Source organism: Tachyglossus aculeatus, chromosome 5, assembly GCF_015852505.1.
Source record: "Tachyglossus aculeatus isolate mTacAcu1 chromosome 5, mTacAcu1.pri, whole genome shotgun sequence".
NCBI classification, from domain to species: Eukaryota; Metazoa; Chordata; class Mammalia; order Monotremata; family Tachyglossidae; genus Tachyglossus; species Tachyglossus aculeatus.
In genome coordinates, this window is record NC_052070.1 from 78,975,439 (window position 1) to 78,992,950 (window position 17,512).

General features: G+C 44.2%; 1 protein-coding gene across 5 annotated transcripts in view; it reads left to right on the top strand.

Moving 5' to 3' along the window:
• The window catches only part of SLC20A2 (solute carrier family 20 member 2), a 126,392-nt gene that overhangs the window by 40,334 nt on the left and 68,546 nt on the right, over positions 1-17,512 (top strand). The window contains exon 1 of one of the 5 annotated variants that reach the window (XM_038747485.1): positions 9,816-10,000. The exons of the other annotated variants lie outside the window; for them this stretch is intronic. The gene's annotated coding sequence lies outside the window, so the exon portion shown is untranslated. Of the gene's footprint in view, positions 1-9,815; positions 10,001-17,512 lie in introns of those variants that run through there. 5 annotated transcript variants of the gene reach the window in all.

Sequence of the window (17,512 nt, forward strand, 5' to 3'; positions counted from 1 at the left end):
CCCCAAATGAATGTTTGTCTATTATTTTCTTTCCTCTCCCCCTCGTCCCCCTCTGTACCCCCCCATCTTGCCTCCTTCCCTTCCCCACAGCACCTGTATATATGTATATATGTTTGTACATATTTATTACTCTATTTTACTTGTACATATCTGTTCCATTTATTTTATTTTGTTAGTATGTTTGGTTTTGTTCTCTTGTCTCCCCCTTTTAGACTGTGAGCCCGCTGTTGGGTAGGGACCGTCTCTATATGTTGCCAACTTGTACTTCCCAAGTGCTTAGTCCAGTGCTCTGCACACAGTAGGCGCTCAATAAATACGATTGATGATGATGATGATGACCGTCTCTATATGTTGCCAACTTGTACTTCCCAAGCGCCTAGTCCAGTGCTCTGCACACAGTAAGCGCACAATAAATACGATTGATTGATTGCTTGATTTTCACAGACTGAGCTTAATGAATTACGCGCATCTTTTCTCTGGTTGATTCCCTTACCGTGAACCGTTTCTTCTTTAAAGCAATTTAGCTCGTTGGCATTTCCTGAAATTGTGCGATGACACGGCAGATTAAGGGTTATTGAAGGGCCGGGAGGATGGTGCCTTTGTCTTTGTGGTTGTGGCTTGTTTGTGTCACTTTGAACAATGAGCCTCCTCTTCTTTAATGAGCCTGTGGTAACGACTTGCTTGGCTCACAGGAAAGAGCCCGGGCTTTGGAGTCAGAGGTCATGGGTTCAAATCCCGGCGCCGCCACTTTTCAGCTGTGTGACTGTGGGCAAGTCACTTCACTTCCTTGGGCCTCAGTTCCCTCATCTGTAATAATAATAATAATGATGGCATTTATTAAGCGCTTACTATGTGCAAAGCACTGTTCTAAGCGCTGGGGAAGTTACAGGGTGATCAGGTTGTGCCACGTGGGGCTCACAGTCTTAATCCCCATTTTGCAGAGGAGGTAACTGAGGCCCAGGGAAGTGAAGTGACTTGCCCAAACTGTGAGCTCCCCGTGGGACAACCTGATCACCTTGTAACCTCCCCAGCACTTAGAACAGGGCTTTGCACATAGTAAGCGCTTAATAAATGCGATTATTATTATTATTATTATTATTATTATTATTAGAGCTGTCAACGAGACAGTCGAAGGTCTGGCCCGCGCCCTAGTGGCAGTAGTTAGGTACTGCATGCTTCCTCTAAAGTCCAGGCCCCATTACATGTAACTCCTTAGTTTATAATAATAATAATAATAATAATGGCATTTATTAAGCGCTTACTATGTGCAAAGCACTGTTCTAAGCGCTGGGGAGTTTACAAGGTGATCAGGTTGTCCCACGGGGGGCTCACAGTCTTCATCCCCATTTGACAGATAGGCAACTGAGGCCCAGAGAAGTTAAGTAATAATAATAATAATAAGGCATTTATTAAGCGCTTACTATGTGCAAAGCACTGTTCTAAGCGCTGGGGAGTTTACAAGGTGATCAGGTTGTCCCACGGGGGGGGTCACAGTCTTCATCCCCATTTGACAGATGAGGCAACTGAGGCCCAGAGAAGTTAAATAATAATAATAATAATAAGGCATTTATTAAGTGCTTACTATGTGCAAAGCACTGTTCTAAGCGCTGGGGAGTTTACAAGGTGATGAGGTTGTCCCACGGGGGGCTCACAGTCTTCATCCCCATTTGACAGATGAGGCAACTGAGGCCCAGAGAAGTTAAGTAATTTGAATAATAATAATAATAAGGCATTTATTAAGCGCTTACTATGTGCAAAGTGCTGTTCTCAGCGCTGGGGAGCTTACAAGGTGATCAGGTTGTCCCACGGGGGGCTCACAGTCTTCATCCCCATTTGACAGATGAGGCAACTGAGGCCCAGAGAAGTTAAGTAATAATAATAATAATAAGGCATTTATTAAGCGCTTACTATGTGCAAAGCACCGTTCTAAACGCTGGGGAGGTTACGAGATGATCAGGTTGTCCCACCTGGGGCTCACAGTCTTAATCCCCATTTTACAGATGAGGCAACTGAGGCCCAGAGAAGTTAAGTCGTAATAATAATAATAAGGCATTTATTAAGCGCTTACTATGTGCAAAGCACGGTTCTAAGCACTGGGGAGGTTACAAGGTGATCAGGTTGCCCCACCTGGGGCTCACAGGCTTAATCCCCATTTTACAGATGAGGTAACTGAGGGACAGAGAAATTAAGTGACTTGCCCAAAGTCACACAGCTGACAAGTGGCAGAGCCGGGATTTGAACCCATGTCCTCTGACTCCAAAGCGCGTGCTCTTTCCGCTGAGCCACGCTGCTTCTCTTGCCCAAAGTCACACAGCTGACGAGTGGCAGAGCCTGGATTTGAACCCATGACCTCCGACTCCAAATCAATCAATCAATCGTATTTATTGAGCACTTACTGTGTGCGGAGCACTGTACTAAGCACTTGGGAAGTCCACGTTGGCAACATATAGAGACGGTCCCTACCCAACAGTGGGCTCACAGTCTAGAAGGGGGGAGACAGAGAACAAAACCAAACATACTAACAAAATAAAATCATCATCATCATTAATCTTATTTATTGAGCGCTTACTATGTGCAGAGCACTGTACTAAGCGCTTGGGAAGTACAAATTGGCAACATATAGAGACAGTCCCTACCCAACAGTGGGCTCACAGTCTAAAAGGGGGGAGACAGAGAACAAAACCAAACATACTAACAAAATAAAATAAAAAGAATAGATAGGTACAAGTAAAATAAAGAAATAAATAGAGTAATAAATATGTACAAACATATATACATATGTCCAAAGCCCGGGCTCTTTCCACCGAGCCATGCTGCTTCATTAATTCCTTAATGAATCCCATTCCTTAATTTTTTCCGGGGAATTTTTTGAGTCTGACAACTTGAAAGATGTAGTATAGTAATCACGTCTCCGCCTATGCATTGTAAACACACCGTTGAAGGTGACAAAAATAATAATGATAATAATGGTATTTATTAAATGCTATGTGGCAGGCGCTGTACTAAGCGCTGGGGTAGATACCAGTAAATCGGGTTGGAAACAGTCCCTGTATCACGTGGGGCTCACGGTCTCAATCCCCATTTTACAGATGAGGTGACGGAGGTGCAGAGGAGGGAGGTGACCCGCCCAAGGTGACGCGGCAGACAAGTGGCGGAGTCAGGATTAGAACCCATGCCCTTCGGACTCCCAGGACTGTGCTTTATCCACTCCACCATGCTGCTTATTAAATGTGGAAACCAAATTTATGGATCTTCCAACTCTAATCAAGTCAGGAACACTAAATGTTTGTTTCTGCAGAATTGTGGTCATTTACGCTTCAAGGCCCCAGCTCGGGAGCGAGTTCAAGGGAGATAAAGGATGAACAGTAGCACGCAACCCGCGGCGTGGCTCCGTGGAAAGAGCCTGGGCTTTGGAGTCAGAGGTCATGGGTTCAAATCCTGGTTCCACCACTTGTTAGCTGTGTGACTCTGGGCAAGTCACTTAACTTCTCTGTGCCTCAGTTACCCCATCTGTAAAATGGGGGTTGTCTGTGAGCCCCCGTGGGACAACTTGATTACCTTGCATCTACCCCGGTGCTTAGAACGGTGCTTTGCACATAGTAAGTGCTTAATAAATGCCATCATTATTATTATTGAAGTTACGGTTTAGGCACTAGATAAATGCAAGTGCTAATGAATTTTTGCCTTGCCTAAACTTCAGGGCCAAATTCCCTAGTTCAAGATGATACGTGAAGTATTTTTGTGGAAATAGAAGGACTTCAATATTTGATATTTCCATTTTTTTCTAAAATGATTAAAGCATTATGATACTAAATTTTAAATTAGTCCCTCTGTTTATTTTAAGTTTAGGTTATTAGATGTATTGTGCGTATTCTTTCTCTGCATTCCAAGTGGTGCCTATCATGTTGCGGGCATTCAGCGTTAATTGCTGTTGATTGACTTGGAAAAAGCTTTACCTTGAGGAAAAAACCAGCAGGAGCTGGGGTTTCTGGTGGGGGGAATAGATTACGTCTGTAGCTGTCGAGGGTAAGGAAGAGTGACTTGAGACGTGACCGATAGAAAAGTTTATAAACGTATTTTGTAAAACGCCAGAGTTTCGGGGCTGGAAAATATGACCGGAACCACTAAATAGAGCAGGCATGAGGGATCAGGAGAGTCAGGCCTTGTATCCTGCCTTTCCATAGATCTTTTCACTATTTCACTATTTTCACTATTTAAACTAATCGTTTAAACTTCCTTTGAAAATGAAAATTTAGTGCCAGTTGGTAAGAGTCAGCGATTCCCCCGAAGAGTCGAGTTACGTTCATTGTAGTAAATATAAATGCGGCAAAAAAAGATGCGTTGTCACCCTCTCATAAATCTAATATGAACCATGTCATTAGACTATAACACTTTACAGTGCAGCAGGTATTTATTTAAAGCCAAGTGAGACGATACCCAGGTGAAGAGTCATGTCCTCCCAAACCTCTAGATGTGTTAACACAACATGTAGTCGTCGTGTTTTGATCCAGGCTGGGAAGAAGCACAGGGTCTTGCGGGAGAAAACGAACGCGTGACATTTTCTATACAGTGCAATTAGTCGGCGGGATGCGTGGGTATCTGTAAACACTGGGATGCTTAATCTAGCCGTAAACTCGTTGTGGGCAGGGGATGTGTCTGTTGTTATAGTGTATTCTCCGAAGCGCTCAGTACAGTGCTCTGCACACAGTAAGCACCCAATATGATTGAATGAATCTGAAGGCTTAAACGGAATCCCTGTAGATTATGTTGCTTTATCAGGAGCTGGGCGGAGTGAGCAGGTTAGGTTATGGCATTAAGTTTAATTTCGGGGGGTTCTCAACTGGGTTTGGGATTTCCCATTGATTTCCCTGGAAGGCCTGTTCCCTCCGGAAAACCCCAGGCCTGCTCCAAGTCAGCACAGGAGTGTGGGGCGTGAACTCCTGGAGGGCACCGGGGCCACGTTTGGGTTGTCGTCTCTGTAAACTGCTGGGATTTACAGCCCCACTGGTCACATCGTGACTTTGCTTACGTGTAAAGTCATGCTCAATGGCATCACAGTTGCTTCCCTCGCTGGCAATCATGACCCCCTCTCTGGCTCAAGGAATCCAGCCGGCCTTCCTAAAGCACGGCACATCCCGGGACGGGCCTGTGCGTTGGACAAGATTGGCGCACAAGACCCCCGTGGAGGCAGGTGGGGCCGGCTTTGGGCGGTAAGCGAGCGGACTCCTGCGTCATCATCAATCGTATTTATTGAGCGCTTACTATGTGCAGAGCACTGTACTAACCGCTTGGGAAGTACAAATTGGCAACGTATAGAGACAGTCCCTACCCAACAGTGGGCTCACAGTCTAGAAGGCTGCGTCAGGGTGCAGCGTCAGAGTCCGAGGGGTTGGCGTGGTGAGGACGGTGGTTAAAAAGGACAGAGTGCAAGCCCGAGGATGGCACGGGGAACGGGAAGCGGTGGATTTTCCCCTGCGTCAGGATAGCCAAATGACCGAAGTTGGTAGATTGACTCGTTTGGGATCCTTCCCTTCCCGCTCCTTCCTTGGTTCTCTGTTCGGCATCCCGAGCCCAGACTCCCATTTTAGGTTTAAAACCAGCCCAAGCTGTCCCCGTATTCACGGGTTAGGATAACTTCTCCCCCAGGAGCCACTTGAGTGGGCAGAGACTGTTAGATCGGGGTAGGGGGGGATGGCGGGGGAGACTGGGCTCTAAATTAAGTAGATTGTGGTAGTCCTGACCTTTATCGGCTCCTTATGACAAACCTAGAAATTCGATCAGGCCTGAAATGGAGAAAACTGGGGAACTGTTCAGCAAATACAGGGGTTGAACTCAAGCCACTAAAATCTAAATGCACTGTTGTTTTCAAAAATGGGACATTCTTTGTTTATCCACCCTACGGTAAGAGTGCTGTTACTGCTATTTTGAAGTACAATAGAAGAGATGAAGTGGTAGATACACAATCTTTTAAAAACTAAATGTCCCCGAGGATGCGGCCGCGTGGTGGTTAGGATGGTTGCCTTAATAGAGACAGATTTAAATCAGGACCAAAATATAAAGCTCCCTTTTCTGCAGAAACTTTAGGAGGGATTCTCATTTGTCTGGGGTAGTTAGAGGGCAATCTTGTTTCAAGGCACAAGAGTGGAAGTCCCTGAGGCCCCTTGTAGTTCTGTGGTATTTTCAAGAGTCTGAGAAAAGTACCCGAAAAGAATGGGTTTGCTTCCAAAGTTTAAACCTGGAAAAAACACAACCAACAGTTGGAGGAGGGGAGCAGTAGGGTTATGTGAAATTCGGAAGAACAAAATCCAACTGGAAATACTAGAAGAAAAATAGCCGATCGTTCCAGTAAGCAGATAAGTGGAAGTTGGTAAATTTAGTGATCCAAATGGGTACTTTCTCAACTACCCAGCATAGCCCAGTGGCAAGGGCACGGGCTTGGGAATCAGAGGGTGTGGGTTCTAATTCCGGCTCCACCACTTGTTTGCTGAGTGTCCTTGGGCAAGTAACTTAACTTTTCTGTGCCTCAGTTACCTCATCTGTAAAATGGGGATTAAGACTGTGAGCCCCATGTGGGACAGAGACTGTGTCTAACCTAATTACCTGGTATCTACCCCAGTGCCTAGATCAGTGCTTGGCATACAATAAGCTCATAACAAATACCATTAGTATTTTTTATCCCTTCCTCTCTTTTTTCCTCTTGTTCCAAGCCATCCAAGTCCCTCTGCTTCCCTACTTTTCCTCTTTCCCATAGTATCTCCTACCATCTTCCTTCCTTGGGCATGTCACTGGTTGGCTTTTATTCAGGTGCTGGTGGAATGGGCTGAGGGGGCATAGCCCACACCACTCATTATAATGAAATGTCCCTTTAGGTCGTTTTTTGTTTTAAATGAGGGTTGCCATCTCTTGGGAAATTCTGAGTAATTTATGGAGACTGGACCTTGTTTATGGAGACTAGAGCTGTGAACCTTGGGTTAATGTTTACACTGAGGCTCTTCCCTCACCACTTTTAGGTATGCTCTTCCATTTCTCTATTATCATGATTGCTTGTAGGGGGATAGGAGACCACTGCAGCAGATAAACTGGACTGGTGAACAGCAATTAAGAGAGGGGGCTGGTCTTCTTGAGTGGAGGCTTCATGACGGTTGGGATACTCAGAGAAGTCAAAGAAGGTTATTTTGGGGGCTTGGAACTACTATCTTTACATGCAAACATTGAGAAAGAGAATGTTGGTCACTCATGAAGGCATGTCATCTTAGAAAATGGACAGTTTCGATTTAGACTATATAAATTAAATACATTTCACATGTATGTATATCTGTGTATTAAATAGGTGTATATCTGTCAGCAAAATTTTCAAAGTGCAGGGCCCTTCTAAGGCTGTAAGCTTCTTTTGGACAGGAACGTGTCTACCAACTCTGTTGTATTCTCCCAGGCACTTAGTACAATGCTCTGCACACAGTAAACTCTCAATAAATGCTGTTGATTGATGGATCACCTTATATGATGATAATAATGGCATTTATTAAGCACTTACTGTGTGCAAAGCACTGTTCTAATCGCTGGAGAGGTTACAAGATGATCAGGTTGTCCCACGTGGGGGCTCACGGTCTTAATCCCCAATTTCCAGATGAGGTAACTGAGGCACAGAGAAGTTAAGTGACTTGCCCAAAGTCACACAGCTGACAATTGGCGGAGCCGGGATTTGAACCCGTGATCCCTGACCCCAAAGCCCATGCTCTTTCCACTGAGCCGTGCTGCTTCTCTAATAATAATGGCATTTGTTAAGCGCTTACTATGTGCCAAGCACTGTTCTAAGAGCTAGGAGGGATACAAGGTAATCCCACATGGGGCTCACAGTCTTAATCCCCATTTTACAGATGGGGGAACTGAGGCACAGAGAAGTCAAGTGATTGGCCCAAAGTCACACAGCTGACAAGTGGCGGAGCATCAGGGTGTCGGATCCATTCCCAAACATCTCATCCCGGGCTAGAGGAAAGCCGCAGGGTGAAAGAGTTGGAGAACCACCGCTAAAGTGCCTCCCCACTGTTTTTGTTTCAAAGTATCCAGAAGACCCGAGGAGTGGATTATCCGTCAGCCAACCCCTTTAACGCGGCCTCGAGGAAATAGTGTCAGAAAGGAGATTCATAAATGGCTCCTCTTGTATTTGGTTGGTTTGGGAATGAGAGGGTTCACACTGCTTGCCCCGGGTGGGTATAAAATGGAAAAGAACAGCCCCGACGATTGGCAGGACCCAGCTGGGAAGTCACCAAGTCACCCCAATCAATCAATCGTATTTATTGAGCGCTTACTGTGTGCAGAGCACTGTACTAAGCGCTTGGGAAGTACAAATTGGCAACACATAGAGACAGTCCCTACCCAACAGTGGGCTCACAGTCTAAAAGGGGGAGACAGAGAACGGAACCAAACATACCAACAAAATAAAATAAATAGGATAGAAATGTACAAGTAAAATAAATAAATAAATAAATAAATAGAGTAATAAATATGTACAACCATATATACATATATACAGGTGCTGTGGGGAGCACCCCAGCAGTTTGGAGCCTGGACATGGAGAAGCACGGCAAAGGGTGGGTCAGAGGAAGGGTTTTCTGGGCACTTTCTAACTTTGAGGGTCCGGGGTTCTGAGCCAAATGACCATTTCTGCCGTCCTCCTGAAGTGACAGCAGCAAGGAGACCCTTCGGGTTTTGTAACGTCACTTTTAAATTTGGTGGAAGTACCAAGAGAGACAGAACCAGGATGATGCAGTTCTATTAACAGTCCACCACCGCTTCGCTATGTGACCTTGGACAAGTTATTTTAATCTCCCCGTGCTTGGTTAGCCATTCTGTAAAAAATGGGATAATGATACTTCACAGAGGTGTTTGGCGATTCAGTTGATGTTTTGAAAAAAACTTTGAAGTCATTTATCTTACTGGAACTTGGCCTCCAAAAGCAAATCCTGCCCAATTTGCAGGTGGTATTAAGCAGAAGTGTCCTCGATCTGAAATACTGGGGATGGTTAAGATAATTTGTTATTTGAGTGGAATTTACCTTTATTTCACATTTTCTCCTCAACCTCCTAACGTCCATACAAGGGCCTTGGGAAACCTCAACTTGAGCGTTGAGGGATTTATCAAATATTTTCTCCCTCCGTGAATAGACACACCCTCCAGATCAAGACAGACAAAGCTGATGACTCGTTGAAGCGGTTCTAATTGTTTCTTGCATTTTCCAAATACCTTAAATATTTCCATGTGTAATATATTGGTGAATCATGTGCCTTTGAAGCAACTCCTTGGGGTTGCAGAAGGATAAACCCAACGACGAGTAACCTAAATCAGTCCGCTCTAAACTGTGATGAAGGATTCGGGTGGTTATTAAAAATGTACATCCATTATTACAGTAGTCAAAATCACAACGAAAGTTCACTGAAATCAGCTGATTATACGGCTCCATTATTTCAGTGCAACTCGTGGGGCATATCGCCTTATTATGCAGTTTTTGTCTGTGCAGGCCGAAGTTTGGCCCGGTTTGAATGTGTTGAAAAATCAAGTGACTGCCTGTTGTGTAAAAGGAGAGCAAATCTTTATCTTTGTCAGTACTCGCAAAAACAACTTTGGGGGGGGAAAAAAGTTAGTCCTGCTGGATTGGATTCAGTAATTAGCATAATCACGGTGCTCTGTATTGTTCATCAGTACACGCCCCTCAGCTGAATCTCCCATTAAGAGGACACCAGTGTTGTCCCAGTGAATAAATCCCCCACACACATGATGCAAATCAGCATGTTCCTGCCTGCAGCCATGGGTTGCAGTTAATTTTAGCCAGGGTTTGTTCTTGCTAGTCGTAAAACTGTTTGCCCCATGAGAAGTTAGTAGGCTGAAATGTGGCTGCCCTGCCTAATATGATAGGAGATCTATTTTAAACCTCAGATTTTATTTATGATCAGGAGAGCACTCCTCCGGAGTGCTGAGGAGCAGCTTTCTTTCGAAACAACCTGTAAGTATCGGGTACATTTTCAAAACTTTTCTTTGCTCTTTTCATCTTAACTCTGCTCGGAGAAGTTTCTAGTGTGGTGCTGGGTGGTGGGGATTTTAGGGAAAAGTCATACGTGGTGTCGGAAGATTTTTTATCTTTTAGTTTAAAAAAAAATTAAATCCTCATTTGAACGAAGTTGTTCTAGAGGAGATGTTCGTTGCTGCAGCTTTTTAGTGCAAAAAGGGTCTGCCACCACTGACCATTCAAGTGCGTGTCCCTCTATTTGATTCCCGAAAAGAAGGTACTGAAATAAGGAAAATGTTGTGCCAATATGCTTTTGGTTTTCATAGCAACACTGACTCTCGCAAACTAGTTCGGTTCATTACTGTGATTTTTATGCTTAACTGCAAATTTACTCTGCTGGAGGAATTGAATAGCAAGTGTAATATTTTGTATAGTGTATGTACGGGCAGTTTGAAAGAACGGGGAATTTAGTGCTTAAAATAGCTTCGTAGGAATTTGTAGCTTGCTGGGGTGGGAGGGTGAATGCTTTTCACCAAGGAAGAGAAGGGAACTGAAAAATAACTTAAAGCATCTTCTGCCAGTTTAATGGTTAGTTGTCTTAGTTAACCAAGCCCTTGAAATCTATAACCTTGAGTGCTGTTCAGCTTTTTTGTGGTTATTCAGGTGATGGCTGTTTAAATTTGGCTTCATTATGAAAATAAAGGTTTGAATAGGGAATGCCAATATTTTTGGACCAGTTTGAGTTCCTGAAATATGTGGCTTCCAAGCCATATAGGGATTTTCTTTGCCTACAGCTTCTTGAATTACCCAGGCCCTGGAGATTTCGCTCTCAATGAGACAATTTATGAAGTAAGTGCTGCCCGGAAAGACTCATTGCATATCATTTTTTCCAAGGTCCACATAAATAAGGAGTGAGGGGCAGTATAAACTTGCAATGAGAGGGTATTGTGCCAAATTTGAGTAGTTTTTCGTTAAAGTTCTTGAATTTTGACTGTTTTGTGAATGATTTTGGATGTGCCATAAATAGAATGGGGTGCTGTCAAAGGGGACATTTATTTTAATTGATAAGATACGGAAATATGAACAAAAATAGGATGGAAAATAGAACTGAGAGCCTTAATTGTACTGTTTTTAGGAAGAAACATTTAACTTTTTGGTAGATGGAAGAACATTTTACAGTGTGGGTTATTTTGATTGTTTAGTAGAAAAGCGTCTAGAATTTTGAACTTTGTGGTTTTGCTTTGTAATTTTAGATTTCTATTTCAAATCCCGGGACGCTATCCATCCTTGTTTCTACTTTTTATCTGTGTGAATTATGCCATTAGGATCTTAATAGAGTGCTTTTTTGTTTAAAAATCAACAGCAGAAATGATAGTAAACCTCTCTAACCTTATTATTGAAGATCTAGTTTGGAATGCAGGTTTCTCCCCTAATTTTTAGCTTTATATCCAATTTTGGAGGTTCATTTCTCAAAAGGAGACTTAAAATGTGCCTTGCTACTGTCTGCCAAATTAAAAGATAGGCTTTCAAACGTTCGTGACTATAAACTATATTTAAGACTACCGTGTCATCGAGGTGTTGAATGGAAGTACATTTATCATTTTTGAGAAGGCAATCTGGTAGCTTCTCGTGTACTACCCGAAGCTGTACCCTGTTTCTTTTTGATTTCTGCTACAGCGTAAAGCAGAATTACTGCTGTTCACCCTTCTAGAGACCCTGCTTTTTCTGGGTGGATGGAGATTGAAATTGTTAATTGCCACCTGGTAGCACTGTTTTAATAAGAATATGTCATGCAGCCTCAAACTGTGGAGCTTTAACCTGGAGTAACCAATGGGGCTCACCTTCTGCTTTGATGGTGATAGTATTTAAGTGCTCACTGTTGGCACTGTGCGAAACACTGGAATAGATACAAAATAATCAGATCGGACACAGTCCCTGTCGCACACGGAGCTCATGCTCGAAAAAAGGGAGGGAGAATGGGTAGATTACTTCCATTTTACGAATGAGGAGATGGAGGCCCAGAGAGGCAGTGACCTGCTCACAGTCGCACAGCAAACCAGTGACAGAGCCAGGACTAGAACTGTGGCTTCTTGACTCCCGATCTGTGCGCTTTGCACTAGACTGGGGTGCCTTTACTCTGTGGTACAAATCTTGGGGACATTGAGGCAGATGACCCCCACACCCATCCCACTCTTGGCTCCTGCTCCATCCGGAGTTGCCTAAGAATAGATGCATCACCTGATGTCTAGTGCTCCGAAAACGTGTTCAATTGGAGAAATCCAGGCAGTACTCTTCCACTCAGTCAAGGTTATCCACCCCACCCTCCATCTACCTCTCTGATTTCCTACTACAGTTGCACCTGCCCACTTCACTCCTCCAACACCAACCCACTCACTGTAACTCTATCTCTTCCATCTCCCTGATGACCCCTCGCCCGAGTTCTCCCTCTGTCCAGGAACTCTCTCCCCATTCATATACGACAAACCACCATCATCATCATCAATCATATTTATTGAGCGCTTACTATGTGCAGAGCACTGTACTAAGCGCTTGGGAAGTACTCTCCCACCCCCCTGATAAAGTTTTCTAAGAGGCCTTCCCTGACTAAACCTTCATTTCCCCTCCTCCCTCTCCCCTCTGTGGCACCCTTGCCCTTGGAATTGTACCTTTTAAGCACTTGGTATTCACCCCACCCTCAACCTTACAGAACTTATGTACATATCTATAATTGACTCTGTCTTTTGCCCCTTCTCTACTGTAAGCTTTCTGTGGGCAGGAAATGTGTTTGCAGGCTCTGTAATAATAATAATTAATTAATTAATTAATAATGGCATTTGTTAAGCGCTTACTATGTGCTGTTCTAAGCGCTGGGGGGTATGCAATCTCCCCCTTCTAGACAGTGAGCCCGCTGTTGGGTAGGGGCCGTCTCTATATGTTGCCAACCTGTACTTCCCAAGCGCTTAGTACAGTGCTCTGCACACAGTAAGTGCTCAATAAATACGATTGAATGAATGAAGCGGCCCTTTGGGAAAAACAGTTAATTGCCCCTGGAATGATTTGCCAGATACTGGAACTCTTCTAGACTGTCAGCCCACTGTTGGGTAGGGACTGGCTCTATATGTTGCCAACTTGTGCTTCCCAAGTGCTTAGTACAGTGCTCTGCACACAGTAAGCGCTCAATAAATACGATTGATTGATTGATTGTAATTTCGCATTTATAAAGCACCCGCCATGCAACACACAATGCACAAAGGAAGGATTCAGTTCCTACCCTTAAGGAACTCTTGTGCTGAATTAGACAAGACAGAGGCTGGTCTTTCACATAAACCAGAGGGAAAACGTAAACAGGTAGATCCATGCGGGTGAGAAGGTGGTGAAAGGAAAAGGCGGAAGGGGAAAAATTAAATAATAATAATAATAATAGTAATGGCATTTATTAAGCGCTTACTATGTGCAAAGCACTGTTCTAAGCGCTGGGGAGGTTACAATAATAGTAATAATAATGATGGCATTTATTAAGCACTTACTATGTGTAAAGCACTGTTCTAAGTGCTGGGGAAGTTACAATAATAATAATGATGGCATTTATTAAGCACTTACTATGAGCAAAGCACTGTTCTAAGTGTTGGGGAGGTTACAATAATAATAATAATAATAATAATAATAATGGCATTTTATTAACTTCTCTGTGCCTCAGTTCCCTCATCTGTAAAATGGGGATTGACTGTGAACCCTCCTTGGGACAACCTGATCCCTCTGTAGCCTCCCCAGCACTTAGAACAGTGCTTTGCACATAGTAGTTGCTTAATAAATGCCATTATTATTATTATATAGTAAGCCCTGAACAACTACTATTTTTATTATTCAGTGATCTTTGCACACAGTACGTGCTCAATAAATGATTGATTGAACTAGCCTTTGCCCCAATAAATTTCATACACTGTAAAAATCTTCTTTCTCCATGAACTTAGCCTCCGTCAAGCTCTCCAAAGAAACGTGGGTCTGATCCTCATTCCATGAGTGACTGACTTGGTGTCTTTGGGCAAGTTATTTAACCATTCAGTTACTGTTTCCCCCAATTATAAACTGTAAGAACACTTGCCACCTACTTTCCTTCCTCCTTTTGTGATGGTTAACAAGCTAGCATAACTTGCTTCTAGTTCCCCAGAAGGAAGGCATTACAAGAGACTTTTAAGCGTTATTACAATCATTATAAAGGAGTCAGAATGCAAAACTATAATTAAAAAAAAATGAACGCGATACTAGAGATTTATAAATCGCAATATGACACGTAGGTACCTTGAGGTATATCTCCCAGTATACCGTATAGGCAAAGCCTTATTCAGACCCTTTCTTCAGGTCTGGGCCCAGTTCTGGGCTCGACAACTAAATGGAGTGGCTGGAAAATGAGGACTTGTGAGGAAAGTGTAAAATAAAGGAATGATGTAGCCTGTAAAAAAAGTTTAATAGCCATCTTCAAATGAGAAGCAGTGTGGCTTAGTTTACAGACCATGGGACTTGGAGTCAGTGGCCCTGGGTTCTAATCCTTGCTCTGCGACCTTGGCAAGTGACTCTACTTCTCTGGGCCTCAGTTTCCTCATCGGAAAAAGTAGGGATTCAATCTGGGCCCAGTTCTGGGCTCGACAGCTAAATGGACAGGCTGGAAAATGAGGACTTGTGAGGAAAGTGTAAAATAAAGGAATGATGTAGCCTATAAAAAAAGTTTAATAGCCATCTTCAAATGAGAAGCAGTGTGGCTTAGTTTACAGACCATGGGACTTGGAGTCAGTGGCCCTGGGTTCTAATCCTTGCTCTGCGACCTTGGCAAGTGACTTTACTTCTCTGGGCCTCAGTTTCCTCATCGGAAAAAGTAGGGATTCAATACCTGTTCTCCATCCTACTTAGACTCTGAGCCCTGGGTGGGATAGGGAGTGTGTCAGAACTATTACCAAGAGGGTAGTCACCAGCTGCCCTTTAAGTCCACAGAAGACAGAACAAGATGAAACCAATTTCAACTTCAGTATGAGAAATTGTTTCCCAGCAAAGAATGAGCTCCCAAGGGAATGTGTGGTGCCCCTCCCTCCAGAAGACGCGAAAAGCTGCATCATTTACCTGTCTGAGGTGCCCCGGGGGAGAAGTGAAGGAAATCTCTTTCAGTCGTATGTGGGTGTCTTTAAGCATTAGGTGGAGAAAACAACTGATCGGCTGGTTGGGAAACAGAAGGTGTAATGTTGAGAAGATCCTGGCAGGGACCATTTCTAGGATACCTGCTCCCTGACGTTACAGTAGGATTGCATTTTAAGAGCGAAGAGACAAGAGTGAGTTGGGCCTTTTGGTGCTGCTGGGCCCAGAAGTCACCCTCCTATTAACCTACCTGCCCTCTGGCCACGGCATGCGGATGTGTGCCGTGGGGCAGTTGGCTCAAACACAGCTCTTTCAAAAGAAGGCATTCTCCATCTTAGCAATGGACTCGTTGTAGCCTAAGCATCCTGTATATATGTATATATGTTTGTACATATTTATTACTCTATTTTACTTGTACATATCTATTCTATTTATTTTATTTTGTTAGTATGTTTGGTTTTGTTCTCTGTCTCCCCCTTTTAGACTGTGAGCCCACAGTTGGGTAGGGACTGTCTCTAGATGTTGCCAATTTGTACTTCCCAAGCGCTTAGTACAGTGCTCTGCACATAGTAAGCGCTCAATAAATACGATTGATGATGATGATGATAAGAGAAACCCGTATGTAACATGCCTGCACCATAGGTGGTAGTCAACCAAATTTGAGCACTTAGCGGGTACAGAGCACCCTACTGTAGCGGTAGGGACGACGAAGGGTGCTCCGGAAAATTGCGGGAGATCAAATGTGAGCTGGACAGCAGGACACGTTCCCTCCCGGCCTGGGAGATTCTGGTCACCGGGTCCCTCTGTTTGCCACAGGCGTTTAGGCGCCGGGTATCTGGGCCCTGGGCTCCTGGGTGTCTCGTAGTTTTTTGAGTCTTTTGGCAGAGAGGGACACTCTGCCGGGGGACAAGGGTCGGGTGGGGACCTGGCCAATAAACTTAGCTGTATTCACATAACGGAAGTCCCTTGGAAGTTGTTGGATAAGTGCCCGGATGGGGAACCGGCCCCTTGGCTAGCCCAGCAAAGCGCTGGTGATTTATCTTCCAGCCTCGGTGATCAGTGCCTTGTTCCGATGCCCCCAGATGCCTTTTTCTCATTCTGACAAGATAGCGCTCACAGAAGGGGAGATTTTGCGATGGCGCCAGAATGACATCCTTTGACCTTGACACCTCATCCCCGGGCCTGTGAGCCTGAGCTCCGTTGGGGGCTTGGAAGATCACGGGTGTAGCTCTGTGAACTCCATCTTCCTCGAAGGGGACTACCCAAGGATCTCGGGTTCGATTCTCACCCCGGAATCCCCTACAGCAATGCTCGATGACTCAGGCAACATCATGTTACCTGGAGGTGTCTCATACCCCCTCTCCCCACTTCAGATTGGAATTTCTTTGAGCACCCCAGGGGTTCAGGGGCCGTCAGGGCTTTAAGAATCCCCTCAAGTGGTGGAAACACTGATTTAATCCCTACCTGTAATGTGGGTTGTCCCAGGAAGTGCTGTCGGGTTTAAGGGGTGCGGTGATTGTGTATAACATCTAGCATTTTGCCATGTACACACACTTAATGCTTTTGAGAAGATGATGATGGTGATGATAATGTGCTCACGAGCATTAGTATAAGCAAAGGTTCTCTGAGGTAATGTCATTACTGCTATGGTATTTAAAAAGGAACTCTTTCAAAAGGAGGCCTTCTCCCTCTTAGCAATGGGCTCATTGCAGCCTAAAATGCCTTATGCTTGTGTGAGATTTGCGCTCACAGAGATCTGTGACCTCCCAGGAAGATAGGTAAAAGTTCCTTTGGTTTTGTTTGTTGATTAGTCTTCTGGATTGTTGATCACTCCTTAACAGGAGTAGTGATGACTCGGGAGGCCATTTGGGTCAGAGCTCCAATTTCTTTTTTTTAACTGGAGGGGGAAAATGGTAGAAAATATTAGGTTAAGGCACACTTAGGCATGCTTCATTCCTGAGAGTACTCCTGAGGTGAAAAGCCCAAATAATGCCTCAATTTTTACCTGAAATAGTAACGTCACTGTGCAGTTTTATTCTCTGAATCCAAGTATAGCTTCAAGGTGATGCTGTCAGAGGTGAGGTGAGCAGGTGTGTTGGCTAACACCTGCTCTCTGCTCAACAAGGGGGGAAGATTGAGAAGCCCTGAGGAAGATATTCAGGCTGGCAAATGCATCAGCCAAGGCAAAGACAGTCTTTATATGCATACAGTGTTGGATAAAGTCAGTAGGGCTTGGCGAACAGACCCACTCACCTGGATAGTCATGGCCTTCTGATTGCCACACTTAAGACCAGTCCCTTTGCGGTGAATCACATTGTATGAGAGGGTGCTTCACCGCGTCTCTAAAATGTTTGTTCTTCCTGTTTTTTTGTGTCCCATTTTGGC